Here is a 13,571-nt window from a genome sequence, read left to right as displayed (position 1 = left end):
GAGTGGAACAGCATTTGCTTTGCCTTGCTGTGCTCACTTGGGTGAAGGTACCAGCAACAGCTTTATTCCATTCATGCCTCCAGCCTGGAAACTTGGAAACTCTTGGTGCCAGGCCATGATGATCCAAGCTGGGCACTGTGTTCTTACAGGACTCCAACATATGCAGTACAGACTACCTGGAGGCAGGGAAGAAGGGTCCACCAAGCAGGATCCACAGAACAATGTGCCAAGCAGGGACCCCATAATGGTGGCCTGCGGTGAACGTGGGGCAGCTCTTGGGGCTGGATTGTGCCCTCAAAATTTGAGGTGGATATGAATCCTGCACTCGGGATTTGCTGCCCTTATCTCCCTCTTCCACTTGAAGTTACATCCCAAAACCTTTATTCCAAACCTATACAAGGGGAAGTATCAGGCCATTCAGAATGGAAGGAACGCCTTGCCAATCCTTTTCCAATGGAATGCAAGCCCCTCTTTGTCGCAGCGTCCCTCACGCCCGGCCGGCGCTGACCACAGGCTAGCTCAGTCCTGCACTGCAGCTAACGCGGATCGGTCGGGGTTGCAGGCAGGGCGAGCAACCTCCTTCCCGTGGGGTCTTGGTTCCCCACACCAGCAGCTGGACCTGATGGTGTCACGACTGCGGCGATGGACAAAAGGTCGACTCTCTTCTGAGCAGCATTAAAGATGGTTTATTAAAGGGGAGTCCGGCAAGGAGCTCCGCCTCTGACCCTTGCTGCCCAGAGAGAGCCCAGATCAAAGCTGTGCAGCGACATAAACAGGGGAGAATCAAGGGGTGGCGACAACAGGTCAGCTAATCAGGGAATACGGGGGTGTAACAGGGGGTGTTAACTTTTAAACATCAGATCAATCACAAGACGGGAGAATGGGATTTCCCAGGCACCAGCCTATCACTCGACGCCTCCCCTGGATCTTTCCAGAAGCCAGGGAAGGGCCCCGAATTGACAGACAGGGCGCCCAAGGGGAGAGAGAGAGGATTGACAAGGACAGGTGGGGGAGTGGGATTACTGACATAAAATGACTTGTTATACAGCAAACTCATGGGGGGAACCATTACAGAAAACGGGGGCACAGTGGAATGAACCATTACAAAAAACTTCTTATAAAACTTACAAAAATTACTGAAGAACTTAATAAAACAACTCTTGCACCACCACACCTCTTAGAAGGAATTTGAATCCCCGTTTGCAACAAGAACCCAGCTTTGCTACTTTGCCAACTGGGCTATCATCTCTTACCACTGGAGGGAGAGTTAGTGCTCCCAAACTCCTATTTTGCATAGCAAAATCAAGCACCCACTGGTCTAATAAACAGGAAAGAAGAAATGGACACAGCTGTGCCTGGTGCTCAGGCATGTACCTCCCTGCTGTGAGGCAGGTTCGTGGGGCCAGCCTGGCTGCCACCATTTAGAAGGCTTCTGAGAAGAAGCTTCCTCTCCTTGCCCTGGGCAATGCCAGCCTCCCAGGAGATACCTTTTCCCCAGGAGGCAGAAGGCTGCCTGTCTTTCTGACACCTCTCATCACCTCCCCTCCCTTTCTGTTTATGCTGCAGTGGGTGTCTGTGGGGAAGTCTCAAGCACTTCCACACATGCTGTCCCCAGCTATTAGTCTTCAGGGTGAACAGCTGTCAGCTGCAGCCCCTCGGGTTTAGTTGCCTGCCTTACCAAATGCCAGTAGACATTTAAGTCAATTGATTGCACAGGCTTGTAGAGTTAGGTTTCTGAGGGCTGGGTCTCCAACAGCAGCTCCTTGAGAGCCAGAGACAGGAACTGCCTCTTAGAACATAGCACCACCAAAAGCTCTCTCCCTGGAGACCTGGAAGAGCAGTTTGAGGCCAAGCTCCTAGGCAGGAGGTCTGGATAAAGCCCATCTTATTTCTTGTTCATGGGTATAGCTAGTTACATAATAGAAAATAGGTTAATTATGGCCCAGATTTACCCTGGCATAAAAGCAGGTGGAAGCAGTTACATCAAGAGTGATCCCTAGAAGAGGAGGCAGCAAAGATGGTGCAGCCCTGTGGGAGGGTACTGGGTTGTACACACTGTCACTGTGTGTCCTGCTTTGCAAGGAGAAGGCTGAGAAAGGACAAGTTCCCTGATTCAAAGAGAAGCCCAAGGAGACTATGCAGGGCTTGGATTCTGAGTCAGAATAACCCTTGGCAGCTTCTGGCAGCAGGAGCCCTCCCATAGCAGGAACCAGAGGAGTAAGGTCTTTGAGGACTGGATGTGACACCTAGGGAGCAAAGGAAAAGGTGCAAAGCTGGTAATGCTGTAATGTGGGATTACTGTAATATAAGTGAATCTTTCTCCTGGGGCAGAGACGTCCAGGGAGAAAAATATGCTGGGACTTTATTTCCCTTTCAAACTGAGGGGAGAGCAGAGCTGCTCTTGGCCCTAGGCCTTGATCCCACCAGGTACCCTGGTGAGGAGTGTTGAAGCACCCTTTCTCAAACCATTTGCAATGATGGTTTATTTTCTTGCCCATTTCTTTAACATTCTGTCAGAATTGCTAATGTTGTACCTCTGCTTCTCTGTCTCTATTTGCTACATGGATGAGGTAAAGCCTCTTGTGAGTGTGCATTGGGAAGTGCCCAGAAAGGCACCTCTTCTAGCATTGAAATTCCAAACCTCTGTGCAGGTCTGCATCTAAACTCAGTGAGTAATGATAATAGGAAAGAAAATCACTAATGGTGTGTGAGCTGAGAGCTGAGACCATGGGGCCACCTCCTTATCCTGAGGTGACTGGGTGCAGGCTCTGGAGGAAGATGCAGTAGGCAAGCTGCAGGCTTAGGAGACTCTACTTCAGGACAGCAGATTTGGGCTTGGTTAGGGAATTGTTCGGCAGAATAGACTTGGAAACCAGTGGGGGGAAAAGGTGCCAAGAAGCTGGCTAACTTAAAAAAAACACCAAGAGCTGAGAATTATAACTTGCTGTTGGATAGTCAGACCATGGGTTTCAGGGGAAGAATGGCTTGCTTAAACAAGGAGCCTCTCAATGATAGAATGACTTGGATTGGAAGGGACTGTAAAGACCTAGACTTAGTGGCAGTTCTACTTGAACAGGTGACTGGACAAAAGACCTCTTGAGGTCTCTCCCAACTTTATCTTTTGTGTTGTTTTTTTTTTTGTTTAATACCTGCTTGTGAAAGAAATGGAGGTGGATTGCTTTCCAACCCAAAGCAGCTGCCACAGCCCGTGGCCAGGTGCAGCATACTCATGCAGAAATCCCGAGGCTGGCTGGGGCATGTGGTCCCTTGCAAGCCAATTGTTTATCTGGATGGGAACAGGCAGTCACAGGACAGGTTGATGGGTGCTAGCCACGAGAAGCCTGGAAGCCATACTGACCCAGCTGGGCCTCAGCCACCTGGCAAAGCATGGCTATGGCATGGAGGTGACCACAGGGCTGGACAACAAGGAGCTGTGCAGGAGGCATCCCTTGTGGGGTGGTTTTGTGGTAACATGGCCAAAAATGGGATGTGTAGTGGTTATGGGCATGGCAAACTTGACATCCCTCTCAGAACTACGCCATTCCAAAGCAAGGCTTTTATCCTCTTCTGGCCTGATTGCTGAGCCCCCAGCAAGGCCATGCTGTTTTGCTGGGAGCCAAAGGAATTAATCTGACCAGGTTAGCCCCATTCCTTCCCCTTACCTGGCCTGATTTCATAGATTTGCTGTGCCTTTCTTGCCTCTGTTCTTGTTGCTCCTTCCCTCTCCATGTTTTTGCCTTATTTTGGCTGCAGCAGCCACAATTGTTCATTTTATTCACTTGCTGCATACAGGGAAGGTGCCAGGAGGAACTGGGGGAAGGGAGCTGTGGCAGAGTGTGCAAGTTTGCGTACGTGTGTGTGTGAGCATGTGAACACATCTCCAGGGCACAAGCAGAAGCAGGCTGATTCCTCCTCGGCTGCCTCTCCTCAGAAAGAGGAGGAGAAAGTGCCAAATATCATCTCAGCAAGAGAGCTACTAGTCAGGGAGCTGGAAATCTTCCCTCTCTTCAGAGCTCTGAAGAATGTAAGAGTCTTATTCAAGTTTTTCACAGCTCCCCTGCATCTTCAGAGAGCTGAAGTAATTTTTCCCAGAAAGCGTGATGTTCATTAGGATGGTGAATGAGGAGGGAAACTTGCCAGGTATTTCAGACAGACCACAACCGGATGGACTGGATCCAGCTGTCAGGCGCCTCCAGAGAAAGCATGCTGAACTCCACCAAGACAGTTAGGTGAGGCAGGCTTTGCAGAGCATTCCTGTACCACACTGGGAACATCCATGGATAGTCTTAATTTAGGATTTGGACACTGTAATTTAAAAGTGATGAGAAAATCTTCATTCTGAATGCCATCAGGAAATAAGAGATGTAATTTTCTCCACTTAGGGAGCCTTTACAATCTTTCTCCAGAATAAAGAACTAAAAAAGCAAGACAGCTCTGCATGGACAGATAATACAAGTGCTTTCCTCACATAAGCCATCTTGATTTATGTGACATAAATCAAATGTTGGAGCTCAAGTCTTTGGCTAGGACCTCAGCACTGGTGGTTGCTCATCATGAGAATTTGCCCATGCAAGAAAACCTCATGGCTTAGTAGTAATTTTTATTTCTGTTTGATCAGAGACAAGAAAATCTGGGCTCAAGGCTGGCCTGGTCTTCCTGGTCTATGTTAGTATTGCACTATGAAATAATTGGGATTCAATTGGTTTGGATGATGTCGTCTTACAGAAGATTCCTTCAAAAACAGGATAAAGTCTGCACGAGACCTCCTGTAGCTGGTGCTGTGGGTGCCACAGACAGGCAGCACTCATGCTGAGACCTGGACACCAGAAGACAGCATTTGAGATCCTCTTTTAATACGATGTGTAAAAGCAGAATGTTGTATTCTTCATCTGCATGGTTCCCGAAGGATATTACTTTACATGTGGTCTTAACTACATGGAAATGGCATTTCAAAATTTATAAGAAATGTATTTATTTATTTCCAGGAAGGACCTATCTCTTTAAAAATCCTATTCCTGGGATGCTAAGGCAGGCAGAATGACACGGGAGTTATGGATAGTTGTTGTTTTGCCACTGGAGAGTAAGAGCTGCTTGTGACTCCACCTGAGGAGTGAATTAAACGCAGGAATGTAAAACTGCCTTTAAGATCTTTTCACCCTTTTTTGCTTTTAACAAAAACAACCCCTGCTTTGCAAAGAACTGAATTACTCATTCCAGACTGACAGATTGCCTTCCCATTTCTGCTCTATTCTGAGCAGTTGCATTTTTCAGCTGATACCTGGAAAGAACATCGTCTCTTAAGAGGCTGCATAGGATGGTAAGAAAATACCTGCCTAGATGAGTCACTGGGGAACAAAAAAGGAGAATGAAAGCTGGAAGCATTATGTTGCAGAAGTGTTACAGGCAAAAGAAGAAAATCAGCACAGAGTTAATGTATCCAAGATCTGCAGTTTAACAAGAAAAACATTATTTTTTTTATTAAAACAAACCCCATTGGGACAATAGAGAAATCATGGAGGGAATTTAACTCAAAAGAGTTGTCAAGCTATGGTTAACACCTTGGAGGCTCAGGTTAGCTTGCCTGGAGGTCAGGTATGCATGTTACATGCAGTTCTTCCTAGTTGTACAGATGGGATAGCACTGTAAAAGAGATGGTTGGTGGTAAGTACATGTATGTGGATTCATGTGTGTGTGTGCAGCACTGCTAACCCAGCTCCTGAGAGCACCAGCAAAGGAGCTTTCACTGTAAAGTTCAGTGATTTTATTCCTCACAGCTGCCAAGCAGGGTCTGAAGTGTGACTGTTTACATGACACAGGTCACTGCTCCCGTCACGCTGCAGGACAGCCCCAGCTCTGGGTGTTCTGGGGTTGCCACTGGGCTGTGCTTTGGGGCACCAGCTTCTGCTCATGCCACCCAGTATCCTGTTCCCCCGCACCGTGGTCAGACTTGGATGGCAACACTTGAAGCAGTTTGACCCAGCTCTATCAAGCTGTAAGAGAGAAACAAAATACCACTTACAGCAAGGTCAAAACACTTGTCCTCCTTACCTGCTAATAGGGTGGAAAAATAATTAACCAGGGGCAGAGTGCCGACCAGCATGAGGGGAACTGGGCAGATCACTGGTATATAAGCCAATATTCTCCATGTGCGCACCCCTGTGTTTGTTCACACGGTTTTTAAAGGTATCTTTGCAACCATAAGGTGTTTTCCCATACTTTTTTTATTAGTTTAAATGAGCCTCAAGAGAATGTGGAAGGTCTTGAAGAGGACACAAGCTCACCCAGAGTGGCCTGGTCTATCTCAGAAGGTGTTCCTAAAATGACAGATAGCTCTAAGTCTCCTGGATTGACAGTGCTGCTTTAAAATCACCTTTTCTGAGTTACACAGCTGATTCTCACAGGAGATACCCATGGCTTTGTGGGTCTCTCATGGCCAGAGCTGTAATTTTTGCATTCAGTGGTTGTTTAAAATAAGTAACTCAAGAGGCCATGTCATTAACCACCAGCTATAATTAGCAGCCTCACTTTAATGGCCCTGTGTTCCCATTCACAGTGTCCCAGAGCTGCTGGATGGTGGTCAGTCACAAGCACGAGTAATCCCCTTGCAGCAACATTCTCGGCAGTAGTGAAACTGTGGAAGTTCCATCCCGGAGTCTGATACATGTCTCTCCAGACCGGGTGTGAGCTTCCCACAGTGTGGCTTTCCAGGATCCTGGGGTGTCTGGCTCAGTAGCCAGAGGCTGTGCTAGCCTGGCCTTGCCATAGGGTGAGACACAGTTTTCCATAACCACACTGGGGTGAAGTTATTTGTCATGATTTGAATAAGAAGAGATTTTGTTGGTGTTCCCAGGTGGATCAGGAGTAAATAATGCACCTCCTCCAGATGTGCTCAAGCTCAGCCTTGTCTTCTCTCCAATGCTGTACTAAAGCATGAGTAGACAATGACCTGAAGACCATCTCATTACAGGCATGTGGGATGCATCATGACAACAGCTGCCTGCACTTATTACTGTCTGCCCTCTTTTGCACTTCGCAGTTACATTTGCCCTTCAGTCTCAACTCTTGAGTTTTACATGTGGTTTCAATTTAGGTTTATTCTGATGTGAAATACCAGTAGAGCTTCACTGGGAATGAACAATGAAAACCCCGAGAGATGCTTGGGCAAAATTCCTGCTGGGATCAAAGCCCTGGCTATACCTGGATAAGGTATAGGCCTTAGGTCTATGTTTGCATTACAGCCATCCCTGCCAAGGTTGCAGCCAGCAGTTGTACAGGACTTCAGCTAAGAAGGGCAGCAATAAAATAAAATATCATATAGCAAGATGTCCCTGTTCACTGAAGGGGCTCAGACTAGATGACTTTCCTACCCAAACTATTCTATTTTTTGATTCTATGATAATCAAGGCCTTTCTCAACATGCAGACTAATGTGGAGAAATGGAGTCATGGGATTTCTTCACAAACATTGGGGAGGGTGTTGGATGCCACTGGAGGAGCAGGAGACACTGCTACTGGAGAAGCAAGGCAGAGGAGGTGAACACACAGGCAGGAGCAGTGGTCTGTAGGAGCCGAGGGAGCTGGGGCACAGAGCCTCTTGCTCGGTGCTCCCAAGGGCAGCAGCTCTGTCCTGTGGGCCCCTTCAATGGCCAGGGATGCAGCAGGGCCAGCAGCTGCTGCCACAGCTGCACCATAGCTGCCCAACTCTGCACCTTGGTTTCTCCCATGAACAGAAGAAACCTCTGGACACTGAAATATTGCCTAATGCTCAACCTATGGGACTGTACCAGCCTGGTTTTACTTATACTGGAGCAAATCAGCTGCTTTTACTGCAGGTCCTTCTGACTTTGCCTGTGTAGGAGTAAAGAAAATTGCTGCTTGGCTTTTTCCTGTGGAGCCTGCAGTGTGATGGGATATATTTAATCTGAACAGGCTGGCTAATGCAGCCCTTTGAAGCAGGTTTGGCTTTGATTAAGTTTTAGCACATGTTTGGGGCCAGCAGATTCTTTTCACAATAGCACTTTATGGCTCTGCTCTTTAGGACTCTCTCAGGGCCTGGTGTATTGGCCAGCATGGGCAGCCTCAGGCCTGTTCAGTGCTCTCCTGCCTGGTGGCTGGGGCTGTGCTGGAGCAGAAGGCACCGCAGGAAGCACCTCGTGCGGGAGGCAGAGGATGTTGCTGTGCAGTCTGCACAATTCCCATGGGGACAGTGCTTGGCACGTATCTGAAGTTCACCTCCACACACCATCAGGAGCACCTCTTATCTTGCTACTCAGCCTGCAAACTTCTTACATTTGAGTGGACTGATTATAATACAAACAGAGTGACCAGGGGGACTTCTCAGGGCCCTGGGAGCATGGGTACCTTACTTTATTCCAGCTATAGCTGCTTTATGACTGTCTTTAGGAAACTTTTTTCTTTTAAACAGGCATATTTGTTTGGGTTTGAAGTGGAGGTGACATATGCAATCAAGGTCAAGCAGTCTCAGATGAATTTCTGGTTACTTTTACAGAAGAGAAGTTGCCTTGTAAGGCATGTGACCCCAGCAGCAAGCTATCTCTTGATGCAGAAGTTGTTTGTCCTCCCTCTCAGAGTGAGCAACCTGGAATGAATGATAACGAATAGATGCTAATCCTGAACTGCAGTGACTGTGAGCTGCAGTGACAGGAGCCAAAATGGGACTTTCAGATGAGAGGTGGATGGAGGAAAGGACAGGGGATGGGCTGGGAACATCACCAGTGATCCTGAGGCCTCGAGTGGTTGAGTCGCCACTCCAAACCTAGCACAGGCATCAGCAGCTCTGAGTAATGATGATTTGTGGGGAATCTGGTGGTGTGGATTTCAAGGAACAGGAGCTCCAGCTTCCCAGCAACATGCACAAGTCCTGCCCTTTGTTTTTGCCAGCTCAGCAGAGAGACACAGAGCAGGAGCCTGGAGAGCAAGACTGGTATTGTACAATCATTATTGGAGGGATAGTTAGGCAAACAGGATGGTGAGGGATGACTTGTTCAAAGCATTTTTGCAGGGACTTGGATTCCTGAGAATCTGCATGTGTGTCTTGCACATCACACCACCTCTTTGAATAGTACCCAATAGGAGGCAAACCTCTTGTGTATTAACCATCAGTATTCAACCTGGAAGCAAATAAAAAGCAAAGTATAGCCTCATGGCAGGATAGGTATGGGCCATCCACAGGAGTTCTCAGGTCCTGGAACCCAGCAGTTTACAGCACAGTTTTAATTGGCCCTGAAAAAAATGTGTATAGTTCAAATATCCTAATTGTTTGCAATATTGGGGAAATACTGTTTACATGCTATTTACAAGATCGATGCCTATTAGAGTTTCCACAATTTGAGTATTAATTAATTGTAAGGTGCAGGAGCTGTGGGGCAGATGAAGCCTGTGAGACTGATTAAGCCCTCCTCCATGTCAGTAGCAGACAGAAAAAAATCAGGACTCTGACAGAAGAATTTGATGAATCCATCAAGCAGCATAATCAATCTGCTGAGAAATGAGCAAGCAGCCCACGTGATGTGGGGATGGTGCCACTGGGAAGGTGAGGGGACAGCACAGAGCCTGTTGGCATGACCTGAGATGTCAGCAGTTTGCCAAGGAGCCTGTCCCTCTCAGGGCAGCATGATGCAGCTGCCCAGCAGCCTGGTGCCTGCCAGCTTTCCCAATGCCAGGCTTTAGTGTCACAGCATCTGAAGACAAGGCCAATGGAGGACTAGCCACAGGTCAGCTTCCTGGGGTGCTCTGGGTGTTTTCTATTGGGCAGCAAAGCAAGGTTGTGTTGAAGGATCGTTCAACCACGCTTCAAGCAGGCTGATACAGGATTATGTTTTCTTTTCTTCTAGAGACAGAAGAGAGAAAAGAGTCAGAATTCCCTAGAATGTGTATTGAACTTCAAAGCAAGAGATCATGGTGTGTTTCTGTGGGACCTACAGTTCTGTGCTCTACCCATGCACTGTTTTCCAGCAGTGGGAATAGACATGTGGTAGCTGACTCAGCCCCAGAGCTGGGCACAGTGCTATTGGCCCACCTGTGATACCGATTTCCAGACAAGGAAATCACAAGACAAAATAAAACCTGTTTATTTTAGCAGAAGCGAAAATCAATATTTTCCAAGTACCTCAACAGCCAGGCAACAGTCGAGTGGAGTAGTTATTTTCAGCACTATCAGAAGGCCTCACTCTCCATTTTAGACAAAGCTGCAGCTCCCAGCAAACACCTGGGCAGGTGCTGTGTTTTGAAAAGGTCCTTGGCGCAGCTCCTGCAATAAGCACAGCCAAGCTATCCATGAGTTAGCATATTGGAGAGACAAACCAGCAGAACAGGAATAATCCAAATCTAACCCAGCACCATCTGCCACATGAGGCACTGCGGCTGTATACAAAAACCTCATTAGTACCTGATGAGAGGGAGGCTGGGCCCACAAATAATCTATTTGCAATACAGGGTTTGTGTGATGCTCTCAGCATACATGTGGCTCATGCAAAGGGGAAACTTGTCGCCGGCAGCAGCTTGCAAGACCTGCAGAAGAACCACGGGGCAGGTGTGGCACCTCCTGGGGGTGCAGAGATTCACACCTGGAATGGCCAGGGGCCAGCCTGGGAAAGCCTGGTGGTGCATAACCTACAGCAGGGCAAGACAATGCCCAGATAAGCTTGTCCTGTGGGCCCATGTTGGTCAGGGTGAAGGCCAAAAGCAGTGGAACCACGAGGAACTAAAATAAAAGCAGCCACGTTCATCTCTCTTGCCCCAGGCTGGCAGCTGCCAGAGAGATGGGGCCAAGCCTGAGTGCCACTGACTGTCCTGCACCCACTGAGCTGCTCACAGTGGCACCTGCCACGATCCCAACAAGTTCTGCCAAGTCCACCCTTGTCTCTGGTGCCCAAGGTGTGCCAGGGCCCAGCACCTGCTGTGCCAGTGATGTTTCCAGCACCAGGAGGGGGCAAGAAGTGACCTGACATTGGCAGAGAGTGTGTCACTTTAGCTGTCTTCCCCCTCAGCTCCCTGTGCCTGCCATCTCCATGTGGACACAGTGGTGGAGTTCTGCTCTCCCCTTGGGCAAGGGGCATTTGGGGCCCAGGTGCCACTCTGGGTGGGGTGAGGGAGGTGCAACAAGGGTGGTGGAGCTGCTCTGGGGGCTGCAGGGAGAGGAGAGCCTCTCCCTGGCTCTCATCCTCCTCCCTTCTCTCCTGCTCACAGCTTGCTAGCAGCCAGCCCAGGGACTTGGAGGCAGAAATCCTTGGAGTCCCTTGGAGGTGCAGGGACAGGGCTTGGGCCCTGCCAACTGCCATGGGATGACTGTCAGGCTTGGTGGGAAAGACCTGCATCCAGGGTCAGCTCCTGCTCCCAAATGTGGTGAAGACAAGCTTGTGATCTACAGTGGCACTTGTGTGAGGCCAAAACTTGTTGTTAACATTATTATTTTTAATTGGTTTATTTTTAGCTGAGCATTTATGTTTGTGTGATCTCTCCTGCTGGGCAGCTCTGGCTCCTCAGGGAGGTCTACAATAAGGCACGGCACAGTGAAATCCCAGCTCAAGGGGAAACAACACTGGGCAGTGGGTGGGGTCAGGAGGATTGGAGGGGGAGAGGATGGCAACTGAGACTTCAGAGCAGATACAATCCATATATATATATATATATAAAAAAAAAAAAAATATATATATATATATAAAGTAATTAAACAGAGGGAGGCAGAATTAAAAGGTCACATTGGGGCTGCCACATGGTAGCATCTTTAAAGCTATCATGCAGTGCAGCCTGGTGTAAGAGCACAGCTCTGTTATGGGGTATTGCATTACAAGCTCCCTCACTTTCTTACACCAGACAGTGAAATACAAGGGTCTGAAACAGGAAACCATTTTCCAAATGCAAGGCCCTGTGAGGGGACAGAGTGAAGGCGCAGTGCTGCAGCAGCCACCTGGCCATGTCACCCAGGGAAGAGGGTTATATGCTTCCTTTACTTTGCTCCTTGCCTCAGGGACACTGCCTGTGCTGACGGTTTCTCCTGGGAGGAAGAAGCCATGGAACAGGGCCATAATTGTTTTTTTTTTTTTAAAGGAGTTAGTCCAAAGGAGAACTGCATTGTGTCTTTTCCTGCTGCTTGTTATTAAAATTACCTGGGAGGCTGGCTGCCTCCCCTCCCTGCCCTTGGCTTTTGCATTCTTCTCTCATGATCCCATTGTGGCATTGCATCCTCTAACACTCTCTGCCACCCAAGGCTGCGCCTTACTCACCAGATTTCCTGCTCTCATACGTTTCATCTTCCCTTTCCCAGTGCAGCCTCTTGAAAAGTTTCTTCTCAGTTACCACTTTTGCTTCTCTAGATATCTTGTTCATCTGTTTTCTTTTGCTGTATGTGTTCTCTTGCTTGTTGGTTGGGTCAATCACAGACCAAGAAGTGGCAAGGCACTTTTATCATGCCCATGTCAGCAACTGGGGCCTTCCTGGTAGCATGGGACACTGTGTTTGTCTGAGGGGACAGGAATTCAGCCATTCCAACTGTTTCTGTCCTTTGAAAGTCCTAAGTTTGCTGTCCCTTTTTAGAGCCTGAAGCAGTTCTTTGTTGGTGCGGCTTCTCTGCTTCTCAGCTCGCTCTGTTTTGAAGCTAGATGGTTTCAAGAATTATAGCTGAAAAGCATTGGAACCGGCAGGCATACTTTGCCTCTCTTCACAACTACATTGCTTGCACACTTAGAATGATTTAGTTCATTTAGCATTTTAAATTCCATACAATTTTAGGAGCACAGGGGGATACATTAGTCTGAATTATTTCCTGCCAAACAATTCTGCCGTGAAGACTGCCAAGGCAGCTCGAGGTGTGCCGGGGGCAGAAAGCTCGCTCCACCGCAGCTCCAGGATCCACATCTATAGCCCTGGAGAAAGAGTTTCTATGGAGACGTTTACAGTAAACAAATGTATGGCTTCCCCAGCATGTGCAGGCACTGCAGCCCAGCCCTGCCTTTGGCAGGGGCTGATACCTGTGAACCCCACCCAGCCTGTGCCCCCTGACAGCCTATGGCCCTGCTGCCAGCAGTGCTGCCTTGCACCTTGAAGAACAGCAGGTTGGAGCAATAATTCCCAGTACTTTAGCTAGGGGGTGAATTTTGAGGAGTCCCAGCACGGTATCATGCTCTCCTGGCACAGCAAACAAAACTGCCATTAAATGTTTGTGTACATATAGCCAGGGAGAGTCACAAAATCCTATGCAAAGGGAGAGCAGGGGTTTCATGCTTCTTCCCAGGGTGCCTCCAGGCTCTGTACCCCCTTCCTGCATCTCCCCATGCTGCAGTGCCCATGGCTGGAGACCTGCACCCCAGCTGACAGTGCTGAGCATCCCTGGGCTCCAGTCCCCAGGTCTGTGGGGAATTAAAGCCTCTCCTGCAAGTCTTTGAACCACTTCTTCCCTGAGATGGCTGAGCAAACCAGAACATGAGGAGATGATGCTCAGTTACCTTCTGTTGGGTTTACAGTCATGTTTCCAGTCAATAGGCAGTTTCCTGTATGAGTAAAATGTATGTGAATTTTTCTCACAGAGGTAGATATGAGAGCTCAAGTACCCCA

General features: G+C 48.4%; 1 long non-coding RNA gene across 1 annotated transcript; it reads right to left on the bottom strand.

The window, feature by feature from the left end:
- Positions 1–5,516: 5,516 nt before the first annotated feature.
- LOC120756461 (uncharacterized) lies at positions 5,517–12,870 on the bottom strand. The gene is made up of 3 exons (XR_005702153.1): positions 12,245–12,870; positions 10,129–10,269; positions 5,517–5,640 (listed from the first exon to the last, which is right to left on the bottom strand). It is a non-coding gene; the product is annotated as an uncharacterized LOC120756461 (long non-coding RNA).
- Between the last annotated feature and the right edge of the window lie 701 nt (positions 12,871–13,571).

Source organism: Hirundo rustica, chromosome 1 (assembly GCF_015227805.2).
Source record: "Hirundo rustica isolate bHirRus1 chromosome 1, bHirRus1.pri.v3, whole genome shotgun sequence".
NCBI classification, from domain to species: Eukaryota; Metazoa; Chordata; class Aves; order Passeriformes; family Hirundinidae; genus Hirundo; species Hirundo rustica.
Note: the sequence above shows the minus strand (reverse complement) of the source record. Positions and strands in the feature narration are given on the sequence as shown.